Here is a 22658-nt window from a genome sequence, read left to right on the forward strand (position 1 = left end):
AGAGATATTGAACCAAATTCAGCCATTGTGTAAGAGCCCACAAGCCTGTTAGTTTGTGTTTTACAGATTTATCACACAGTCTTCAGCAAAAAAGATGACAGACCAAATTCTGAGGTCCTTAGTATACCAGAAGTCCCACTGCAGCTGAAGAGGGGATCGAAGGATCTCAGAAATCGACAATCAGGAATTCAAGCATAGCTATATAATTTTGTGAGATCTGAAGAAATAGTTGCAAAAGGAATACCACTAGTAAATATGTGCCATGTTCAAGTGCATACTGGGGCACTCACATTTCCGAATGGAAAAAGAACAGGTAGTTTGCATGGTTCCACTAATATAGTTATTACCAGTACCTAAAGTTCAGCTTCTCCTCTCATTTGCAGCCGTGGCCCTGATCTCTTTGCCTTAACTTTGGGGTGCACAGCATGTGACACTCTAGGGGTCAAAAGCTGCACAACCCAAAACATGAACACGGCCAAATTCAAAGGTGACTTTTGAAAATTCTGTCCTCAGTGATTTATCAGGGCTGCAAAGTTTAGGTTAAGATTTAATTCATGTGCACTTTACCCTAGATCCCCCAAAAAACACTCAAGTGCATGTTTAGGTGTAAGCACATAAATAATCTTTTTTTAATTTGGTGGCCCAAGTGACCTATAGCTATTCATACACATTCGGTCCCCAGTAAGTGGTTCTTCACATGAGGTCAGAGACACCTTCATAGATAGGAGCATGACACTTCATGGACAAGATTTTTTAAATTCCTACGCATCTATAAATCCAGCTGAAGTCAATAGGAGGTACGAGTACTCCACCCCTCTGCAAATGACGTCTACTGGGATTAATTATTTAATATTTGAAAAGCACTTTGAACACATGTAAAGCACTATACAAATGCTTGTTATTATCTATAATAATAATAAAAATATTATTACTGCTACTACATGCTTCAGTCTCCAGGGCAGTGAATCCAGCCCCTTTTGTAAGTGCTACAAAATTAATTTAAGGAAAAAAGACTTGGTTTAATGCAGCTGTATAATGGAGACCAAAGGCTGCATTCCAAAAAATAAAACATATACTTAAAGTAGCATTGGGGAATGAAATCGAGGGCACTTTCAAACTTCTATTTCAATGCTTCCTTATAAATAGATGTCTATATTTGTAACAGGGCTAAAGCAGAACCACATAAGTGTTTTTTCACCTCTTGCGGAGAAAGATAAGAGCTGAATCGACCAGATGTTTTGCAGGAAACCTCAATTTATTACTTAAGCAAACCTTGCACAAGCTAACCACGATGCCTCAGAATCATCGAAAGGGAGAGTGTGTTGATTTTTTTTTTGTTTTGTGAATTTTTACAAAAGCCATTACAGCTCACTATTTAGCTGCTCTGCAACTGAAAGAGGACCTCATGCAGAATATCAAATAAAGACAGTTCAAGTGATCATTGTCAGGTTTTTGTATATGTGGAAAACTGTCACCTAAAGGAGCCAACTGTGAAAAGCAGCCTTCTTTTTTGCAGGTGCAATAATTGTGCCTGCAAGTGGTGCCATTTACACCTCTAAGTTCCTAATTAGACTTGCAAATCAGATACTAGGATGTCAAAATGGCATCCTAGGCTAGAATAGAATTTGCACTCACAGCATTTTATACAGAAATCACTTGGGAGTATAAGACCTTGGAGCAAAAGCACCATCCCCAATCTTGGAGCCAGCTAGGGACCTGTTTGGTTCCCAGCACAAGTTAGAGCAGCCTTATAGTTATCCTTACTTGTAGTGCTAAAGACTGCCCCCCCAGACAGTATTATTATGCCAGTCACCAGTGCCAGACATAGGTATGGGCGAACCAGGTGGCCACCCAGGGACAGATAGAAAGGGGTCCCAAAGTGGTAATTTTTTTATTATTATTATTATCTCTAGCGAAGGGGGGCCCAATACTAAAAGTTTGCCTGGGGCCACCAGGAATCTAGATACGGTGTTGCAAAGCACCAAAGCAAAGCAGGATTTCCCTAGTCTTTTTGACTTTGCCCAAACATAGCCTTGATACTTCCTCCAGGCCAGGAGATCCTGTGCTAGCTTTACACCACTAAAAGGTTCCCTTGCAATACAGGAACCCTCAGCTGGCTAATTAAGAGCTCTCTGTGGATGCAATGTTTTGCTGGAGTATAATACATTCCTGGAAAAAAAATGAAGGCCATGCTGAAATACAGTGCCAGCTCCGCAATGGAAGTAAACTAAGCAGAGTTTTTGTCTTGAAGCCTTAATCGTGCCTGACCTTCTCCTGCTCTTGCCAACTACCTCTTTACTCAGCTCACCATGTTTAGGAACAGGCAATCCTCACATCACATTTTTCTTAGTACCCTCTGTACAATAGAACATGTAAATCTGAAATTGAAGATCCACCAGTTGATGCATCAAAAAGAGGCTGGACAGATTCATGACTGAGAGATCCATTAACAGCTATTAAACAGAACAGTCAGCGATGTATCCTCTGCCATGTCTAAACCAATGGTGCTGGATGTCAGAGAGAGTATGGCATGGGATAGATCACTCCAGACCAGGGAAACAACTCCAGCCTACTGAACACATCTGGTCCCAGGTGCCCTGTCTTCCAGCTTGAGGGTTCCCCATCCGCAGGACCACTGCTTTGCACACTAAATCAGATGCACAGGGCACCACCAGGCCTAACTGCATCATGATGGGCTGGGCAGAGGCAACACAGGCCCTCAGAGCCTTATCCTAGCAAATGAACCTAGTGAAAGAGGTGTTGAGCTCCAGGGTCTTTGAACCTGATCCTGATGCACAGATTCTGATGCAGCCTAGTCCCGGTGCTCCTCATTTGGCTTGCAGAGCCAAATGGTTGAGTGCCACTGATCTCGATATACTCATTTCAGTGCTCTTCCTCTAAAGCATCCACTCTTGCCACTGTCGGTGACAAGATACTGGGCTAGTTGAACCACTGTCACTTCTTATTTTCTTGGTTCTTTGTCTTGCCTAAATCTACTTGTACTAAATTCTCTATTACATCCTATCTCTTCACCAAGGATGAGAATGTTTATACCATTTGCCCTGCAAATTACTGAGCTGGAGTTACATACTGAGCAAAGGAAGTTTGCCCAGCCTTAATTCTGTGGATACCTTGCCCCTATGATCCATGCTGGGGCAGCTCTCTGAACCTGCAAGGAGAGGAGAATGGGTGGCTTCCTTCATAACTGTCACCAACGTCAATTGGTTGAGAATCCATTAAAAGGCATTTATAAAAGATGATGATACACCTTTCCTTCACCAGGATCCTAATCACTTTAGGGAGCACCTGACCTATGTCAGAGAAGTCACAGGGTTTCTACAGAAATTAGGATCTTTTCACAGATTTCATCTTCCTTTCCTGCTCCCTTTCTAGCTCCCTTTTTCCTGTGTGAAGATATTTACCTACCAATCTCTTTCTCTTCATTTCACGAGCAGAGAAGGTGCCCCCACCTCTGAGCAGAGCCTGGAAAGGACACAGGCTTTGCTTCCATGACCCTGGGCTGGCAGCTATCAAGCACCACGTTGCAAATGCATGCCCCATCTAACTTCAGTGACTTTGCATAGTGTTATGAACTACAGAGCAGTAGCACGTAACTGCACCCAGTTGTGTGCTACTGCTCCTTAGATCATAACACTATGCAAAATGGAACAAGGGCCAAAAGTTTAACTGCTGTGCTTGTGGCCATTCAAGAAACTGTGCATTGGGGTGGCAGAGCAGTCAAGATATTATTATGGCTCAAGAGATGTGAATTCAATCCCTGCTCCAACCACGTGTTAACATCTGCCCAAAGTCAACCCAGTAGTAAATGCAGTCAAAGGTAGATGGACAGGACACTAGCCACGTCAATCCCCTGTGTGCTGTTGGCTACAAAAATTGACCTGCCTGCAGCACACTAGTTCAACGGGCTCCAAGCCTTGGGTGGTTTTTTGACCTGACTGATCACTTTCAAAAACAGAAGTAGGACACAACATTGCTGAACTCTTGCTCTGCCCTGCCTACCACACTGGCAGCTGCTTCTTTAGAAAATTTAAAGTTTTGTTCTGAGGCAAGTATTCCAGCCAGTTGACTGGTATCAAAGTATTACAGACTCAAGTCTTCAAGACGCTGGGTAGCCTCAGCTCCCATCAAAGACAATGAGAGGTCAGCCCTTGCAGAACTGAGCAGGCTGTGAGTAGAGAGAAAGAAAGTTAGGAAGAAAAGTGAACTCCCAGTTACACTTCGCAGCACCTCCTCCTCGGAGAATGAAAATACCCAGAAATAGATTCCTAAAGCTAACATGACTTACTCAGTGTAAATATTATGTTTCCAAGGTCCAAGTCTGAAAAGTTCACTTTTATATTGTTTTCATTGGTATAATATATATATTACATTCTTGGGTATCTCTAGCGATTTCACAATCTTACTATGATGCACTGCCATAGAGTGGTTAGCAATGTCATAAATAAAAAAAATTGTGAAATCCAAAGGTCACTTGCATAACTGTCATGAAAAGCAGTGGTAAAATGATTTACAGATGCAGGAAATATAATTCGGCAGCAAGGAATTCCTTTGGCAGCTAATAGAATTAATTCAACACAGCACATCGCAGTTTTAAGAGTGAGCACCAAGTGAAAAACAACTCTTTAGGAAGAAAGCTTCAAGGCCAGCCAAGCAGCTTGATGAGTGCACATTTAACTGCTAACCAAAACACTTCACTTCAGGAATGAACTCGAGATCCAACACCCCAGTGCAACAGACTCCAAACATATTGCACAGCCAGTATCATTCTGGGGGAAGGCTAATGGATGCACTGTCTACAGAGCACCCCTTGCTGGTGAATCCATAAAATGGCAGTAGTGAAGTGAGAAGGGGCATGGTAAACCCCATCTTGTCAACTAGCCAAAGTGTTCTCTGATGGCATTCTCTGCTCAGGGTTGCACTTCCGGAGGTAATCCAACTGCTAAATAATTAGGCAGCATCAATACTGAAAAAAATGCAGAAAACAAGAGCAAGCATTTTTAATCCTTATCATTTAGTAGTCCTTTAATTGAAAAAATATATCTCTGGGTGCCTGGGTAATAATACATCATTTTATATATGTCCTGTAGTCACACTACAGACACACATGTGAAAGCAAGCTTAAGTGGCCTTTAAAAATAGCCCTTGCTGTTATGGCTTGCACATAATAAATTAATGATTGAGCATTTAGCATTGCTTACAAACTAACATGCTTGCTTCTGAACAGGATGCACAGGGCATGAGCCTGAAATAATTCAAGTTTAGTGTAATTTACTGGAAACCTTTCAGTGATGTAAGCTCGCCTTCTCTACCCAGGACCGTAAATAAGGGGCCTGATCCTGCAAGCTTCAGTCATGTAAGTAATCCCAAAGCGAGGTGTAGCAGGGTAGTTCTGTGCCCTGGCCATTTATGGCGCCTGGAGCAGACTGGGGGCAGTGCTTCCCGCGACTTCTGCAGCAGCTGCTATTTCAGTGCTCTCACTGCAAAGGTGGAGGCCAGGACTGCTGAGTTGTCCCCCTCAGTTACACTACTGGCCCCAAAGTGGCTACAGTGAAGTCAGAAAGATCACCTGCATAAGGCTACGAAAAATTAGGCCCTAATTTAATTTCTCTCTGGGCTGTCCTACAGTTCTGGAGCTGCTTGGTTTTGCTTTTCAAACAGAAAGGAAATAAAACATCGCACTTCAAGTCTGCAATGCTCACCACGGCCACCAAACAAACAGCATGACACCTTGCAAATGGGCACCTGAATGAGGACAGAAAAAGCAGAACGAGACAGATCAAGATTGTTTGCATTGTCCAACTTTGGAACAAGTTTGAAATTGAATTTGAGGCCCAAGCATTCTTCCTTCTGGTGACACCCACCATTTTTTTTTTTCTTTCAGCCTTGAATGGCAATTAGGAAAAGGTTAACTGAGTGTCTTTCTCCTAGGAATCCTCTTCCTCTTTTCAAAATAACAGCATTAGCAAAAGAAAATCCCAGATTAGGCTAACAGGTAGAAGCGTGGTGCAGCCCTGGGAGATGCTGTTGGAAGTGGGGAGATTGGGAGAATCATCCCAGCGGGAGACTAATACTCATCATTCTGAGCTGCAGCTGAGGCCCATTTGACTGACAGGCAGCCGGGAGCTGAAAGAGCTGCTCATATCCCACAACTGCTGGCATGCAGACTTGAAAGAGATTTATTTCAGGATAATTAGCTGGGAGTATTAAAGGTGGCAGGAAAGATCTGCAATTACTGTTTAGCAAACAGAACGGAGGCAAAAAAAAAAAGGAGCCAAAAATGAAATTAAAAGACCCAAATATTTCTCCACTTGAAAGTTGTTAAATAATTGAAAAAGTTCAAAGAAACTTTCTCGCATTCAAATTAGTGAAAGGGGCCAGGAACCAAAAACATGGATGGATCATGGGTGATGTGCAATCAGGTAAAATATCCCGAGACCAGGCACTCAGAGCACATTGTCTACAACTTGGTCACTGTATATCAGGCAAGAATTTTCCCCATTCCCCTCCCTCTTTCTAAGCTCTTTTACACCTACAAAATGGTGTGCTACGATGCAATGTATTTGCAGAGCTAAAAATAAAAAATAAATAAATAACTAAAATCAAGTTTCAAAACCCTAAGTTCCTCTCCCAGTCATTTTTAAAAGTAGGCCTGACATTGTGATGTTTGCTGCTGAGCAAAAAATGCAGCTCAGTCCAGTTCTCTAGGTACAGAAATGCAAGAAGACAATGAAGAGATGCAATGTTTCTTCTTGCTCTTCTTCTCCCCTCCTCTCCAACTTCGAACCAGCAGCTCTCCTCTCACCGCAAAAATGACACTGGTGAGTCGTAACCAGGCTGCAGACTGCAGTTGCGTAATACATTTGCTGGGGTCCTGGCATAGGTAACACCCCTTGTAAAATCACACAGCCAATGTTGTGGAGCTGGCAGCTCTTTGTTCTTTCAAAAGCACATTTTTTTCATATTGATTTTTTGCAAACATGTTGTGGTTTGGGTTGGGGTTTCGGGGCGGGGGGGTTGTTTTTCCACTTGAGGCAAATTTTGACAGTTTCTTATTAAATTAATTGCTATGCACAGTGGGTAATCTGAAAAAGGACATTCCTATTTGAGATTGGTGAACAGCCTAAAGCCGGGGCATTCTTAGAAAAACCCGTTGGGATTCGAAAGACATTGAACTATTGAAGAATCTGGTTTGCAGTTTTCATAATTATGGAAAAAGTAACAAGGGTGCCATCTGTATTTCCAACGTCTGGGGGTGGGGGGGTCCCTTCTGTTTTTAAAAAAAGGGATTTCTTTCCTTGTACAAGCTAGGCTGGCTTAGAAAATTAAACATGCATTGGATATGGCAGTTTTCAGACTGATTCAATATTTCCCTGTATCAAGCCGGAGAAGCTTTATTCAGCTATGTCCATGTATCCTGGCAGTTGCTGGCATCACACATGAAAGCATTTGTGCCAAATGTAAATAAAGTTCACCCAACAAACACAGCCTCAAAGCATCTGAGATTTTCATCAGGCTTCAAGACTCATTGTTGCTGAGGCTCATGCTGCTCTTTCAAAACAAGGGGCCTTTTTTGCATGTGGCTCAATGATCTACAGTATTCTAAAATCATCTATTTATTTATGCTCTATTCTGGGACCTGCCCTCTGTGATAAAACACTGCTTAAATTGTGTGGACAGCAGTGTGGAAATAACAGCATTGCAGGGCCTGGCCCATTTTGTGGAGGTTAGATAAAGATCGAGAACGCCAAAATGATTTTTAGTTGCCCAGACTCTTGCAGAAATGAAAAGGAAAAGCCAAATAAAGTAACAAGATGGGGAATTTGTTGCCAGATGCAGTATGTTTGCAGTTGAAAAATGAGAGCTTCTTTACACAAAGGCACGTTTTGCCTAAGACAAAGAGTGGAATCAGTATATCTTGAGTTGAGCTGGTCAGGATTTTTTCAACAAAGCGGCTCTTTGTAAGAAAATGTCAATTTATTGAAAGAGAAATTAGAGGGGGATGGGGAGGGAAACGGACATACTATTTAAAACTAAACTTTTATTGGGAAAGGGTTATTACAGTTCCAGGATGGAAGTCCAGATCAAAAAAATACATAAAAGATAAGCTCAAAATAGCCAATATCCCTGTGGTTTAGGCCAATAATCTGGTATACAGAAAACTTCATCAATGCATAAAAAAGATGCCTTTTAATTTTCAGATATGTCTGTAGAGGCACACAGATCTCAGAATAAGCAGGTATCTGGGGAAAAGCACCCATTTCAACCGCATCCTCTGCCATCTATTTTTCCGTTTCTTGCTCCTACATTAGGGTCTCAGTTACAACACAGGTAATATAAACTAATTCCTCAGCATCACAGTATGTTACAGATCAGGTCCACTTTTAAAACATGGTTTGTTCTCACCACTCTCCATGCCCAGGCTATTACCATGCCCCACAGCATGCAAACTCACTTTTAAATGCTTTTTGAGTCTAAGAAAGACAGCCTTGGATTTATAACCAAACTACAGATTTTCATTATGGATGCTTCCTCTATAAAACATCTATTATATGAATTCCCTTTACAAAGAGAAGCAAAAGCATGTCAATGAAAACTGCTGCACCTACTGCTGTGATATCACAGAGCTATGGAATCAACTGGTCTGAGCTTAGGATGTCATGCAAGCAAACTCCAACATCCTAATCATGGCTCTGACACCAACTCCCTCTGTGGCCTCCACAAATCAGAGAATTTCCCTATCTCAGTTCCTGGTGGATAAATATAAGGATGACTCTTTCACAAAGGTCTGTGTGGATTAATGATTTCATATTTATAAAGTAAATAAAAGAGGAGAAATTATCATCATTACTATTTACCATATCAATAGGAAGATGAGGGCTTTATCTTATCCCACTGATATACCCCTGTGGGAATGGCTAGATAATATATATCGAACTGGTTCCCCTATCACGGAAGATGCTGAGTGCCTTGGATTGCAATTAAAACTGATGGCCTTGTTACATGGTAACTTTAAGTTGCTTCTGAAGCTCTTAACCCCCGGACTGGCTGCACGTTAACACATTTTAAGTGGCTTAAAGCTTAAAGCACTCATTATTCGGCTTAAGGTTACACCACTCCAAGGCAGGATTATCTCTAATCTGCCTAATTTTGCTCCTGTCCCATTAATTTGTGGCCACTCTCCACAGTTTTTCTGCCCAAGTTGAAGTCCTCAAGCATTCCAGGGGGCAGTGGGCCTGCACTGCCTCCCTCCACTGCTCACTCCAACAGGCTCCGCTCCAGCAGGGAGCAGATTTGGGTGCAAGCAGTGGTGCTCAGCCTGTCTAAGCAGGGGTGGGAGGATACTGTGTCCCCACCACTGCTCAAACCAACTGGCTCCGCTCCAGCAGGGAGCAGAGGTGGGTGCAAGCAGTGGTGGGGACGCAGTGCTCCCCGCTCCCAATACCTTCCCCCTGCTCAGACTGGCTGACCCTGATCCCAGTGGGGGCGGAGCAGAACAGGTCGGAGTAGCAGGAGGAGGCACCACAGCTTCCAGTATCACTTCCTTAGCCTTCGAAGTGCTCCAGTGCTTGCACTGCCCCAAGGGAGCAGGAAACCTGTCCTTCCCCTAGCTCAGGGGTAGGCAAAATACATCCCAGGGGCCAGATACAGCCCGCCAGGCCATTTTCTCCCACCCATGGGGCCCCTAAAAAATTTAGAAAATTAATATTTATCTGCCCTGGGCTGCCTGTCATGTAGCCCTCGATGGCTTTCCAAAACTCAGTAAGTGGCCCTCCACCCAAAATAATTGCCTGCCCCTGTCCTAGCTTCTAGTCCTGCCACTGTTCACCAAGCCTCTAGTGGCAAGTCACAGCTGTGCAGGTGAGGGAAAATCAGAAAAGGTTTTTTGCCGTAACACGTGACTACTCCACTAAGCCAAACAACACTAAGCCAATTAACATTTGTTCAGCTTATAGTGTAAGGTCTGACTGTGCCCTGAGGTTGGTCACGCTGAATGAGTCCAGGCCCTCCGTATACAATACCTTGTGTGGAGTACAACACACAATGAGTTACACAGAATTTCCAAAAGTAACCTGGAATAGAACTCCATGACAGATACCAATTTGTGCTTGAGGTTTTTTCCCATCTATTGGGAAACAGCCAGATAGTCAAAGAAAATTTTTGTTTAAGCTGGTACCATACATCAGGCACATAAACGAACCTCGGTGGACTTAAAGGCAAAGGTCTGCTTAAGCAAGCACCAACATGCCGAAAGCAGGTACAAGGCAATGATGGCAACATCCAAAGAAGAAGTTTAAATGGGATGATAAAGGTCAATGAGGCAATACTGTATATTAAAACTGATATATAATAGCAAAACTCACAGGAGCATATTTGTTCATTCCGTTTATCCACTCTTCATCATGCACATTTGTACTCCATTTCAAAGGATCTAGGAATGGTTTACATTTAGAAAATGGGCTGTAAATATTCATGTGATCTTTGTCTCTTAATATCAGCACATTTATTCTCATAGTTTGGTTTATAAAATGTTCACACGTTAAACTACTTAAAGAGCATTTGCTTTTCACTGTGAGACTTGGAGGTTTAAGGAAATAGAAAATATAAATATTTTATTTATTTTAATGGGCTAAGTCAAAAGTACAGTCCTTTTTCTGCAGTATGTAGTTGAATAATAGACCCTCCCCCCAAAAAATGCTATTTTATTCATTTGACTTGGTGCTTCAGATCTATTTCTTGGCTTATAATGGTAGGAATAAGAGGCCAAGAGAGCTAGGTGCTCAAATCTTAATGAAATTAACTGAAATTTAGCTGCTTAACTCTTGAAAATCTTTGCTGTGCTTGCACCTTATTGCATATCATGAATGAGAAGTTTTGTTGCTTGGAGTTCAGGACTGGGATTCAAGACCTTGGGACACAATTAAGCCATCAATTACACACACATGGCCTCAGTGACTCTAGTGGGATCTTTTGTGGCCACAATCAGGCCCTGGGGATTTGTATTCCCAGGTTTACTACTGACTTTACTGGTTGACACTAGGCAACTCACTTCTCTTTTTCTATGCTCTGGTCTTCACTTGTGACTCACTTTCCCTACAATAAAATAAAGACAGTAATAATATTTACTTCGCATAACTGATGTGATGGCTAATTAACACCAGTGAAATGCTCTGCTCACCTTAGCTCAGATGTGATATAGAAGAAGAAAATATTACTGTGAACTACTTTCCGTATAGTTATATATACACACGTATAGAGGACTACATGAGCAAATGAATACACACGACTGTATGTGTGTGTGTATGTGTGTGTATGTGTGTGTGTACGTACTCACATGTGCACGTACATATACTTGCATGTGCACATTTTATTTTACTCGATGGCAGCCAGGTCTAAATGCAAATCACACATGTAACTATTTTTAATGTAGCAGCCAGTAACACAGAACAGGAATATATCATTCAGTATATTTCTTGGCTCTAGTTTACCTAACAAATTTCAAATTTCTTAGCTTTAATAATTTCTAAATGCACAATTCCATCAGTGAGGATTCCATTCCTTTGCTCAGTTTTACATGAATATTTAGTGTCATTTTTTGGGTGCCACACTGATGAAGTAATAACAGAGCAGCAAGTTCTTCCTTGTTTCGCAGAGTTGAAAAAGACATAATCATCAACCTAGCTACTGTATTTAAAAATTGCTGCTGACTGCTGTAGTAAATTCATGTCATGCTTTTTTATGATAGATAATATTTCAGTGGCAGAGCCCCTGAATAGAACAAAAGGAATCTCTTTAGAAAAACAATTTTTGTTTACAAGTTCAGCTGCTTGGAATTCAAATATGTTCTTTACATAAAAGAAACGATCTGAATCCTGTTGATAAAGCAAAAGCAGGCTAAAACGCTTCCAGGTTAGGGTACTTTGCACCTTCAACTTGTATCCAAGTGTAGCTTGTCTGGTAACTTACTTAAAATGTGGAGCTAATTAAGTGATCCTATATCAAAGGTGAGCTGTAATGCAGTGTCTTGCGTATTTCAGGTTGCATGTAAATTGAAAAAGGCGTTTGTCTTGCTCTTGCTGAATCTCACATTTCCTGTTGCTGGGTAGCCTGTTTGTTCATCCTCTGAATGCAGCACCGCTTTTTCAAAGGATACTCTGGGCTCTAATGATCCCATGAGTACAAAATCATTTTCATCATTTATGTAAGAGAAAGTTTATCTTGTGCAAAGTTTCACTGAGGGATGTACGGCAGAAGCAGGTTGCCGACTAAAACAAATACAAGACTTTTTCTACTTGGAGACAGTTCCTTTGATTCAGAAGTGAATGTCACCACTTTGTAAACAAAGAAGATGATTAAAAAATGCATCCTTTTTCTTAGAGTGTTCTCACAGTGCTTCAGCTCTCTCAAACCCCTATTAGGAGCTCCCGAAGAATACTAAAACGTAAGTACGTGCTCTTTGTTGGTTTTGTTTTATAAGCCAGGGCCATTGAAAGAAAACAGAGCATCCAGTCCAGGTGTCCCTGCTTGGCAAAATAATGGGTGCAGATTGATATGATCTGAAGGTAAAGGACATTAACATCTTCAGGCCTTACACAGGCACACAGCCAGGGAAGCATCAGAGAGGGCTTGGAGTGTCATCCAAGACTATTTCACTATCTCGGACACCTCACTCCAAGGGCTCTTATTACTGGCCTGGGCTGCCAGGCAGGTGTTCTTACATCTTACAACAGAATAAATAAGAAGCTGAATGGGTGTACAAGACGGACCACTTGCATTATTGATTTAGTACGGCCAGCTGACGATACCATGAGCCCTCTTTTATTTATTTCCACAAGGTGCATCTTTCTCCAAACTGAATTGTCTTTGATTTAAAAGCAGGATTTTTCTATGAAACTGAATCCCATCTATGCACAGCTGTCAGGCTGACTGGGCTCTGCTACCCACCGCGGAAAGCTTTTGTGCTACAGAAATGAAGACAAGGACAGTGCTGTGAACATAATTTTTGATCATCCCTGTTTAAATATGCTGTGTGTCAATCAAAGAAGTTTGAAGCACATTATAATTACAAAATATATCCCTGCTATATAATCAGTATTGTTTGTTATAATGGATTGAACTGGGATAACTATTTCAATATGCAATCCACAGAATTTGAACATGATGATTTTACATATAGGTAGAAAGTAGATTGTGGATATATAGGCAAATATAAGGGCAAAAATATATGGAGAATACATATGTATATATGTATGTATGCTAGGTATGTATTTTAACACCAATGAAATAGATATACACTTTTGATATTAGTTAAGCTCCTCCTCATTAGAAATCTGGAGGAATCATAGAATCATAGAAATTAAGGGCTGGAATGGACCTCGAAAGATCATTGAATCCAATCCTTCCCCCCCCCCCCCCCCCGTTCTGGCAGGAATACTGTTGAGATCAAATGATCCCAGCAAGGTGTCTGTCTAGTATCCTCTTGAAGTCCAAGGTTGGGGACTGCACCATCTCCTTGAGAAGTGTATATTCCAGATTCTGGTCACCCTTACTGTAAAGAAGTTCTTCCTTACATCCAACCTGAAACAATCCTTTAACAGTTTATGGCCTTGTCCTCCCTTGGGATACCCTAGTGAACAGTTTTTCTCCCAGCTCCCAATATTCACCCCTTATATACTTATAGTTGGCCTCAGTCTCCTCTTCTCCAGGCTGAACAGTCCCAGATCCCTTACTCTTTCCTTGCAAGGTTTGTCTTCTGGGCCCTTAATCATTCTTGTGGCCCTTCTCTGGACTCTTTCAAGATTATCCATGTCTTTTTTGAAGTGTGGCACCCAGAACTGAACACAGTACTCCAGCTGGGGTCTCACCAGTGCTGTGTAAAGAGGAAGTATCACTTCCTTAGTCTCTGAACTCAATAGCTAGTGGCAAAGTCACAGAGCTTGCCAATACTAAATGTGCATTTATTATGAGTCCTTGCACATGCCTTAGTTGAATCTTTCCATTCACTCTCTATGGGGCAGGCATGTTGCAACTACATTCTCCCATCCATATTTTAGGTAACATGATGGAGAAATGGCAGTCAGCTATCTATTCCTGTCCTTTTAAAAAGATGAATGGTGTCCCTTATCTGTGAGCTACAAAATTATCCTTGCCCTACCCTATTGCTGCCTTAAATGTACACTCAGCAAACTACTGAGTTGGAAATGTTCAATGTGCACATACATATACATACATAGATAAATACATACTTATATGTAAATATATATTTTCTTGCTTCTTTTTTTTTCTATATCTATATATGCACTAGCTCCTTTCTTGCTCCTAACCATTGCTAAAGTGAGCTGTTCTTCCATGTATGTTGTCACTCTAGTACTAATAAAATGTGAAAGTCTAATTGTATATTAGCAATTTCCCATCACATTATATTAATATACATCATACTAGTATCCATTTTTATTAATGTGACATTAAAGACAGCAATATGATTATTCTTCTTTATCATTATATGGAGGGGTTTTGCCTTCCTGTTTAGACCAGGGGTGGGCAAAATGTGGCCCAGGGGCCGGATGTGGCCTGCCAGGCCATACTATCTGGCCCAATATTAATTTACAAAATTAATATTAATCTGCCCCGAGCTGCTTGTCATGCAGCCCTCAATGGCTTGCTGAAACTCAGTAAGCGGCCCTCTGCCCAAAATATTTGCCCACCCCTGGTTTAGACCATCAGAGCGGGCATCAAGAATCCTAGGTTTGAGCAACAGACTGCTATGCCTGGCTTGACTCTCCCCATATTCCTACACTGGAAACATTTCATAGAACAGTTCTACAGCTAAGGTGGGACAAGAAGCTACCAGACCCTACCCACCAGACACCCAGATAACAGAGGCCAAGCCAAAGGGAAAAACTTGAGAATTTCTCTTTGGCTTTTGTACAGGATAAATCTTGCTTAGCATCAGCAGTTCCCAGTGAAGTCTGCAGCAGTTCCAGTTGTTCAGTTTGCCTTAAGATTGGAAGCAATATGAACGATAAACATTTGAAAAAGGGCACAGCCTTTACCTTTCTGGTTGTAGATCTGTTACACATGACCTCCGGACATACTTCCCTGGTACCTTTCATTACTTCATCAAGCGGAGGACAAGAAGGGTGCCTACCCCATCCATGACTGTCCCCAAGCACAGGTCTATCTTATAGCTTCAATTGGTCTGTTGCCCACCCTCACAACCCTCTGACATTCCAGGTGTCCCTTAAGTGTATATCTGGATTGCAAAGTTAATTCAGGTTCTTAGATGAATATCCCCATGACCCCCTTCCCATCCACACACAAAACCCTCTCACCCAAATTTAGTTCTGTTTTCACTCCCAGCCTGGGACCAAGGATCAGAACCCAGGCACTGCTTTCACTTACTCTGATAGTAGCTACTTTTCAGGGAAGACAAAAGGTTGAGTACTAACAGGCAGACAGGGTTACTTGAGTGCTAATAGGCAGATGAGGTTCTTTGGGTAAATCCAATATCTTTTATTAGAACAACTCAAATAGTTGGAAAAATTCTTCTTTGCAAGCTTTTGGGTACAAATACCCTTTGTCAGGCTGAGGAAGCATCTGCAGTTGGTCTGTGCTCTTCCTGGACAGAATTGTAAAGAAGCCATATGCACGCAAGAAATCCAGTCAGTGAAAATGTAAATTGAGGTAGTCAATAGGTGAGAGACAGGTGGCAGGGGGAGGGGAATGAATATAGCTGTTAAATAGTATAGAGGTTACATGAGGAGTCAGATGTCAGGCAGGTTATAATGTGCCATAAATCAATGTCTATATTTAGTCCATGATTTTTTGTATCTAATAGGCTGATGAAGTGAAGTCCATAGGCTTGTCTGTGAAAGGTGTCTTGTAAATTCCCTTTGAGGATTAGAACTGAGAGACTGGAGAAAGAGTGATTTTCTTGTGAGAAATGTGCTCCCGCAGGTAATTGGGTATTCTTGTCTTTCACAGATTTTTGATGTGCATTCATTCTGGTGCACAGTTGTTGTTTAGTTTCTCCTGCATATTTTCCATCAGGGCATTTGGTACACTGGATGAGATGTATAACATTTCTGGAGGTGCAGCTGTAAGATCCAGGAATGCTGATGTTTCTGTTGTGGGGTGTAACAAATGTGAGGGAGGTGGAGACATGTTGGTAGGTTTTACATTTCTTGTCATGGCATGGTCTGGATCCATTTGGTGTGTTTTGGACTGTAGGAAGTTTGCTTCTGGTGATGAGGCTGGTGAGGTTCAGTGCTTTTTAAAGGCTAGGATGGGTGGCTCTGGGAAGATCTCTTTAAGAATTGGGTTTTCTTCTAGTATGGGTTGCAATTGCTTGAGGGTTCTCCTTGTAGGTTCCAGGGAAGTATGATATGTCATAACCAGCGGTGTGCAATTCATGGGGGTTTTCCTTCTGTACTGCAGCAATTCTTCACATGGTTGCTGGATGGCTTTTTCAAAAGTATGATCTATCTCTCTGGAGGAGTGTCCTTGTTGAGTGAAAGCCCTTTTGAGATTTGTGAGGTAATGATCACAGGTGTTCTTCTCAGTGCAAATTTGGTGGTATGAGAGGGTTTGGCTGTATTACAACTTTCTTGGTGTGTTTAGGGTTCTGTGCAGATATGTATGTTGGTCTGTGGGTTTCTTGTATATGATGGTATGTATTTTACCACTCTGGATAGAGATCATCATGTCTAAAAAGTTAAAATATTGAGTGCTAATATTCCTCTGATCCCTTCCCATAGTGTGCATACAAGTTTCCCCACAAGTCACTAGAGAAAGGTCCAAGAGCAGTTCAACTTTCTGCAATACAGTGAACTGTGGGATATGCCCCAGAAGTCCTGACAGTGCATTTGTATGAGGGAATTACCACTAAAGGTGCATTTAGAACTTGCAGAGAACCTTCTCGTGAAAGCTTTTAATCAGAAATGTTGATTTGTCAAAACTGAAACTTTGTAGAAGCAAACCAATTTCAATGGAAATTTCACTGAAAAGGAAAGATTTCTCTGGGCCTGGCTGAAACTTATGGTTAGAGCTCCACTATGGAACAGCCAATAGTTCAGTGGTAAAGGCATTCTACTGAGATGAAGAACACTCAGTATCAAGTCCCTTTCATGCCTGACCTAGACCAGGGTTCCCTGGTTATTAGCTATGATTTGCTTTTCTTCCCACCGAAGAGATTTCATGTTGTATAAATAACTGCATTTAATTTAGACAGATTCTAGGTCCTAGTGGTTAGGGTACTTGTCCAGGATGTGGGAGAGTGGAAGCACAGGGATTTTAATTTGGTTGTCCCAGGTGAGTGCTCAGTACTTTCACTCAGTGGGAGCACCTACAAGTGTGCTTTACTGTGCATTAGATTAATTTAATGCATAGTAAAGTGTCACCGTCTACACGTACACTGTAATTAGTGTGCATTAAATTAATTTACTCCAGTGTAGGATATTTCCATTAAACACAGGTACTATCCTACTCCTCAGTAAATTACTGTGCTTAAATGCACATGTAGATGATGATGTCGGGATTAGTTTATTCCATCTTGAATTGAGCTGGAGTATATTCAATTGCATGAAGTGCATGTGTAGACATGCCTGGTGACTGTTTCAATTACCTTATATGATGTAGAACATTTCCAATGGGAGAGATTAAGACCCTCCTTGGTACAGAACAGGAAAATGTTAGGAGGACAGGAATATTGTTTCCCATCCAGATCTATACCCAGTAGCTCAAAGTATGGGTTTGTATTGTGGCTGCCTGCCCTGAATATTGGGCTAATTCAGGAGAACAGATGCAGGAGCCCATCACCCAGGCTACCTCTGCAGTGAAGAGATAAGCCTAAGATTTTCTGATCTCTCTTCTTCCCTTTTACACCTCCATTTAACCACATTGTGACCCCCCTCACTACATGGCTGTCCAATACCTCATGGCTGTAGCTCTTTGTAGTCTATGGCTTTACTATCCCTATGTTACCCATCATTTCTGTGACTCCCACCCTATTGCCTCAAGGTCATGAAGAATAACTGCAGGAACGAGTACGCAGTTACCGACTATAGGAACAGTATTTAATACTCTCAGTCCCTGGGACAAACAGCTGCAATTGTGGTACCCAGGATATGGAGTATAATTTGGACTTGTGGCAGGCCAGGTTCACAAGCTGGCATGGCTGGGAAAAGAACCAGCACAATTTTTACTCATACATTTGTCAGACTTTACCCAACCAAAATGCCTTCTGCACTCAGAAAGTTTGCTTAGTGTCACACTAGCTCAGACTTGAGTAATATTTTAATCTGTAAAAAGCTAATTATTCACACTACTCACTTTAATGAACAGTCTCTTTAGGTTCAAAAGGACTCTTTGCATGAATAATTGCTCACTTGTATATATGAAAAGTAGGTAACAATCTGGCCCTAAAAACAGTGGCAATACTTGCACAGTAAGGTATTACACAACATTAGTAAGGGTAGAAGATTCTGGTTCTTACCTATTTTCAGTTGTTTCCTTCTTTACTTCCTGATAGAAATGTTCTTGGGACAGAAGAACAGACTACATGTTCTGAAGTCTGAGCATATCTAGAGAGGTAACTCACAACTTTAGTTTAGGTAGGTAGGTATGTCGGCCGGTCGATCAATCAACTAATATCCATCCATCCATCTGCTGGGTTATATTAATACAAAGATCCAGAATTTAACTTTATGTCTCAGGACTCCCATATTCCCCATTCCTGTTCCTGGTAAAAACCAAAGTAAAATACCAAGAGACTCTAGGGCGGTGGTTCTGAACTGGGGGTACATGTATCCCCAGGGGGTACATGAAGCCTCATCGGGGGTATGTGAGAGATATTTCATTCATTGTCTAACACAGGTCCAAGGGCCTAAAAAATTAATTTCCCACTGAAAAGGCGTACATGAAGTCTCACTCTGAGACCAAGGGGTACGTCAACTGAAAAAAGGTTCAAAACCACTGCTCCAGGAGAACGTTCAGATTCACAAAATACCTACTGTCCCATGAAAGAGCCTCATCATGGAAGACTTACAGCCTGATATTTCTGACCAAATGTTTTCAGCTAAGATTGATGTCTCTGAAGATCTGGAAGTTCACCCATTGCCCATCTCTCTTCACTAACTTTTTCAGACTGACTCCTTTTGTGTAGAGATGGGCAAAAGGGGTTGGAAAAAATCAGGTCCCTTTTGTACATATGAAAATGTTTAATGTTAGCTTGATCCTGCGCTCCCCAAAGTCAATGGGGTTATTGTCACTGACTTTGCTGCAGAGTTAGGTCAATAATGAGCCCTTTGCAAATTCCTTTCTCAATCTGCTTGTTATACTGCCATTTCTCACCTGCTTACATTTCTGTTCCATGTTAAGGGTTCCTCTCCTCATTTAATACTCTCCTTTTTCCCCTCATGCAACTTAAACTGAAGTCCCTCATCCACAGCACAGATAGCATCACCACAAGCTTCTCTTGCCCAATCAGCATGCCTGATACCACTGTTCTGAAGCAACCAGAGAGTTATTCAGTTGCTATTCAGTGTTAGGCCTCTCCAGTAAGACTAACAACAAAGGTATCAGTAGGTACCAGACATGAAATAGGTTAGGTGGATTTAATGACTGGTGACCACCTGCTCATGTCATGTAGAGTATATATGACAATGAACAGCTATCGTATTGTAGCAGCTTTTATGAAAGAGCTGATCTGCATCTGAACCCTTATCCTAAAAGCAAGGTGAATTACAGATCTGGTCCAAAGTGAATAGAAAAACATCAATTGATTATAATGGACTTTGGAACAGAGCTTGTATCATTGTAGTTATTCCAGCTATACATTGAGTGTTACTGATCTTAGCCTTCAGTCTATACCTTTTTTGTTACCTCTTGCTTCATTAGGGGATCCATAAGGACATTATATGAAGTCTTTTTTCCCCTCTGCTTTCAAGAGGTATTTGTGTTTCTTTATTTGACAGTCTATAGTGATTTGTATGCTCCTGTGTAGCAACTCTACCACATGGGAAAAAATAGGTTTTGTTAATGGTAAAAATGATTATATTAGCTCAGTGAAGCCATTCATAGAAAATACTGGGAGAAAACACTAATGAAGAAAGAAAGCTACAAGGTTCTTAGGATACTTTCATACTGCAGCCAAGTGAATTGCCAAGAGTCTCACACAAAGGCTAACATCACAATAAGCAAGTATAAATGTGTTTGGTTCTTAAGTGGTTTAACGTATCCAGAAATATATTTAACCTAAAGGCCCCATTATAGATGAATTTCTTGTAAAACTATTTTCCTTGAAATCAAAGACTCTTCTTATTTCATTTTAATATGAACACCAGAAAGTAATGACCATGATTATTTTCCTTTCTTTAACATTCATGCTCAGCAGAATGCAAAGAGCCAAGCCAAACTGTGTGATCTTTCACAGTGAGGTAAGTGAGAAGTGCTTACGGATTGAGACTTTTCATGATGCATTTCAGTCCAGAGCAAGCTTTCATTGCCAAATATAAACCTCTGAAGAAGAATAATAGAGAATGGAAGCCCTGATAGTCCCCTGTAACTTCAGCAGTTCTACTGGGTGCTGTGATAATAAATCAAAATCAGTTATGTAAAATGTAGAATTATCATTTGAAAATCACTCTCTTTGAATAATTCAATCATTGACTTTCACATCAAACAACCATTCCAGCCACCCACACACACAGTTCAGTCTCACACTTAGTCTTAAACTCTCTTTAATTATCAGCATTAACCTATCACATTACTATTTCATTCTTATTTCATGCTGGGGGAGGGGTCAGTGATTATGATAAATCACAATGAACTGGAAGACTTTGAGCTGTCCTTCTGCTCCTCTTTTGCAGAGTTTCCTTGATCGGTTTGCGACAGTGAACTTCACAGGCCTGCTTTTGTCCTGAGTGAGAACAAGGACAGATAAGCAGCATCCTTTGTGATAAATGCATCTTCAATGTCAGTCAAAAAGTAAGCCTTGGAATGTCTTAATACAGAGCAGCATACCTGTCTGAGATTGTATCTTTGAACCTCAACATGAAGCAAAGTATAGCACAGAGTGAAATGTTTAGCTGTATTCACGTGCTCTCCCCCTCATTTCTTGCAAGTTAATCAAAAAAATGCATGAAGTCCAGTTTTTATCTATATTTCACTGAGTGTTAAAAAAAACACAAGGATCCTTCTCTAGACCTCATTTCAGGAAAACTTTCTCAGTAATCAGCAGCACAGGTGAGCCTTCAATAAGTGTCTTATTGTGACGTTCATAATGCCTCACATCAAACATTCTCCATTGTTTTCATCAGGGACCCTGCGTTCAGTTCAGATGGTGCCTGCTGCTCTAGATTCTGATCTCAGTTGAACTGGTATAAATCTAGAGTAGCTCCACTTAGGCCAGTATATCTGAAATCACATTCTGGCTCTTATCGCTTGGTGACCCGCATGAGTTTTGGCAGCACTTGAATGGCGCAAAATTGGGGCTCTGGGGAAATTTCTGAAGAATGAAACCCTAGGGGAAGAGGAAAAAAGAAGGCCAGAGGGCTACTGAAAGAGAAGAGGGAGACTGTAAGAAAACTGAGCGCCAGTGGGTACAGGCTGCCTCCGCACAATGGTATGTGATTAAGTGGCTGAATTTTATTTTTCACAGAGCCAGACACTGTCTGGAACACCTCAGGGCCTAACTTAACGAAAAGTTCTTCCTTTGTTTTAAATTGCAATAAAGTTGGTGTTGTATAATTTTTAAACACAATAATTTATACACGGCTTCCATGATGAGTAGTGCATGCCTCACCAAAGAGAGAAAAAGTGCACCCTATAGGAGACTGCTGTGGGTTAGTTTGTGATTCAGATCTGAATGTGGGTAACTGGGAGCAGAAAAGGATTGCTCGGGTCTCACAAACCTTTAGTAAACAAGCCAGATGTGTAACGTATTTATCCAGAGCAAAAAGGTTTATTCACTTCAAAATTTAATTCATTATTTTTTCTTGTACTTTGACGACATGTTTAAGTTGGTTTCACATTTTATTTGTCTACTGAGCTGCCTAACTTAGGGAAATTAGTATTGTGTGTGCAGTTTGATTTAATTAGTAATTGGGGAAATAGGTCTGGCATGTTTCATGGAGGCTTGGGGAAATTGTCAATTAGCATTGTGTTAATTGGTGTCTGCTGTCCTTGCTTTTTAGTTTTTAACCCCTTTTACCTTGTTCCCACTTCCAGTATGTAAAATCTGGCTGCTTATTATTCTTTAAGTAAAGGATTAATTGCTTGAATTCCTGCCTGTGCTCAGTGTCCTTTTTTCCCCCAGTGTGGTGGGATTTGAGCATGTCTGTAGGGTAGGCTTTCTGATTTCTTTCAGGCCCAGGCCTCCTGGCATTTATTTTAGAGGTTTCAGTAGAATTATCCTATTGAGCCTTGAATGGCCTCTGCTTGGGGCAAGGTTTTTGCTTTCAATAGGAATCCTGTGCGTTCTTCAATATAGTAGGTGACCTCTTCAAATTACTTGTGTATTTGAAGTTTACTGGGATCCTAAAGAGTGCATGATAGCATGTCATGATGGAATTCAGCAGACACAACAGGGAAGCCATATTTTCACTTGCCTGACCCTACCTCAGGGGAAGACTGGAGCTTCC

General features: G+C 41.3%; 1 long non-coding RNA gene across 1 annotated transcript; it reads left to right on the forward strand.

Annotated features, from left to right (window-relative positions):
- Window positions 1-12075: 12075 nt before the first annotated feature.
- LOC132250058 (uncharacterized) lies at window positions 12076-22298 on the forward strand. Its single transcript, XR_009461656.1, has 2 exons — window positions 12076-12460; window positions 20886-22298. It is a non-coding gene; the product is annotated as an uncharacterized LOC132250058 (long non-coding RNA).
- Window positions 22299-22658: the final 360 nt, after the last annotated feature.

Source organism: Alligator mississippiensis, chromosome 1 (assembly GCF_030867095.1).
Source record: "Alligator mississippiensis isolate rAllMis1 chromosome 1, rAllMis1, whole genome shotgun sequence".
Classification (NCBI taxonomy): Eukaryota; Metazoa; Chordata; order Crocodylia; family Alligatoridae; genus Alligator; species Alligator mississippiensis.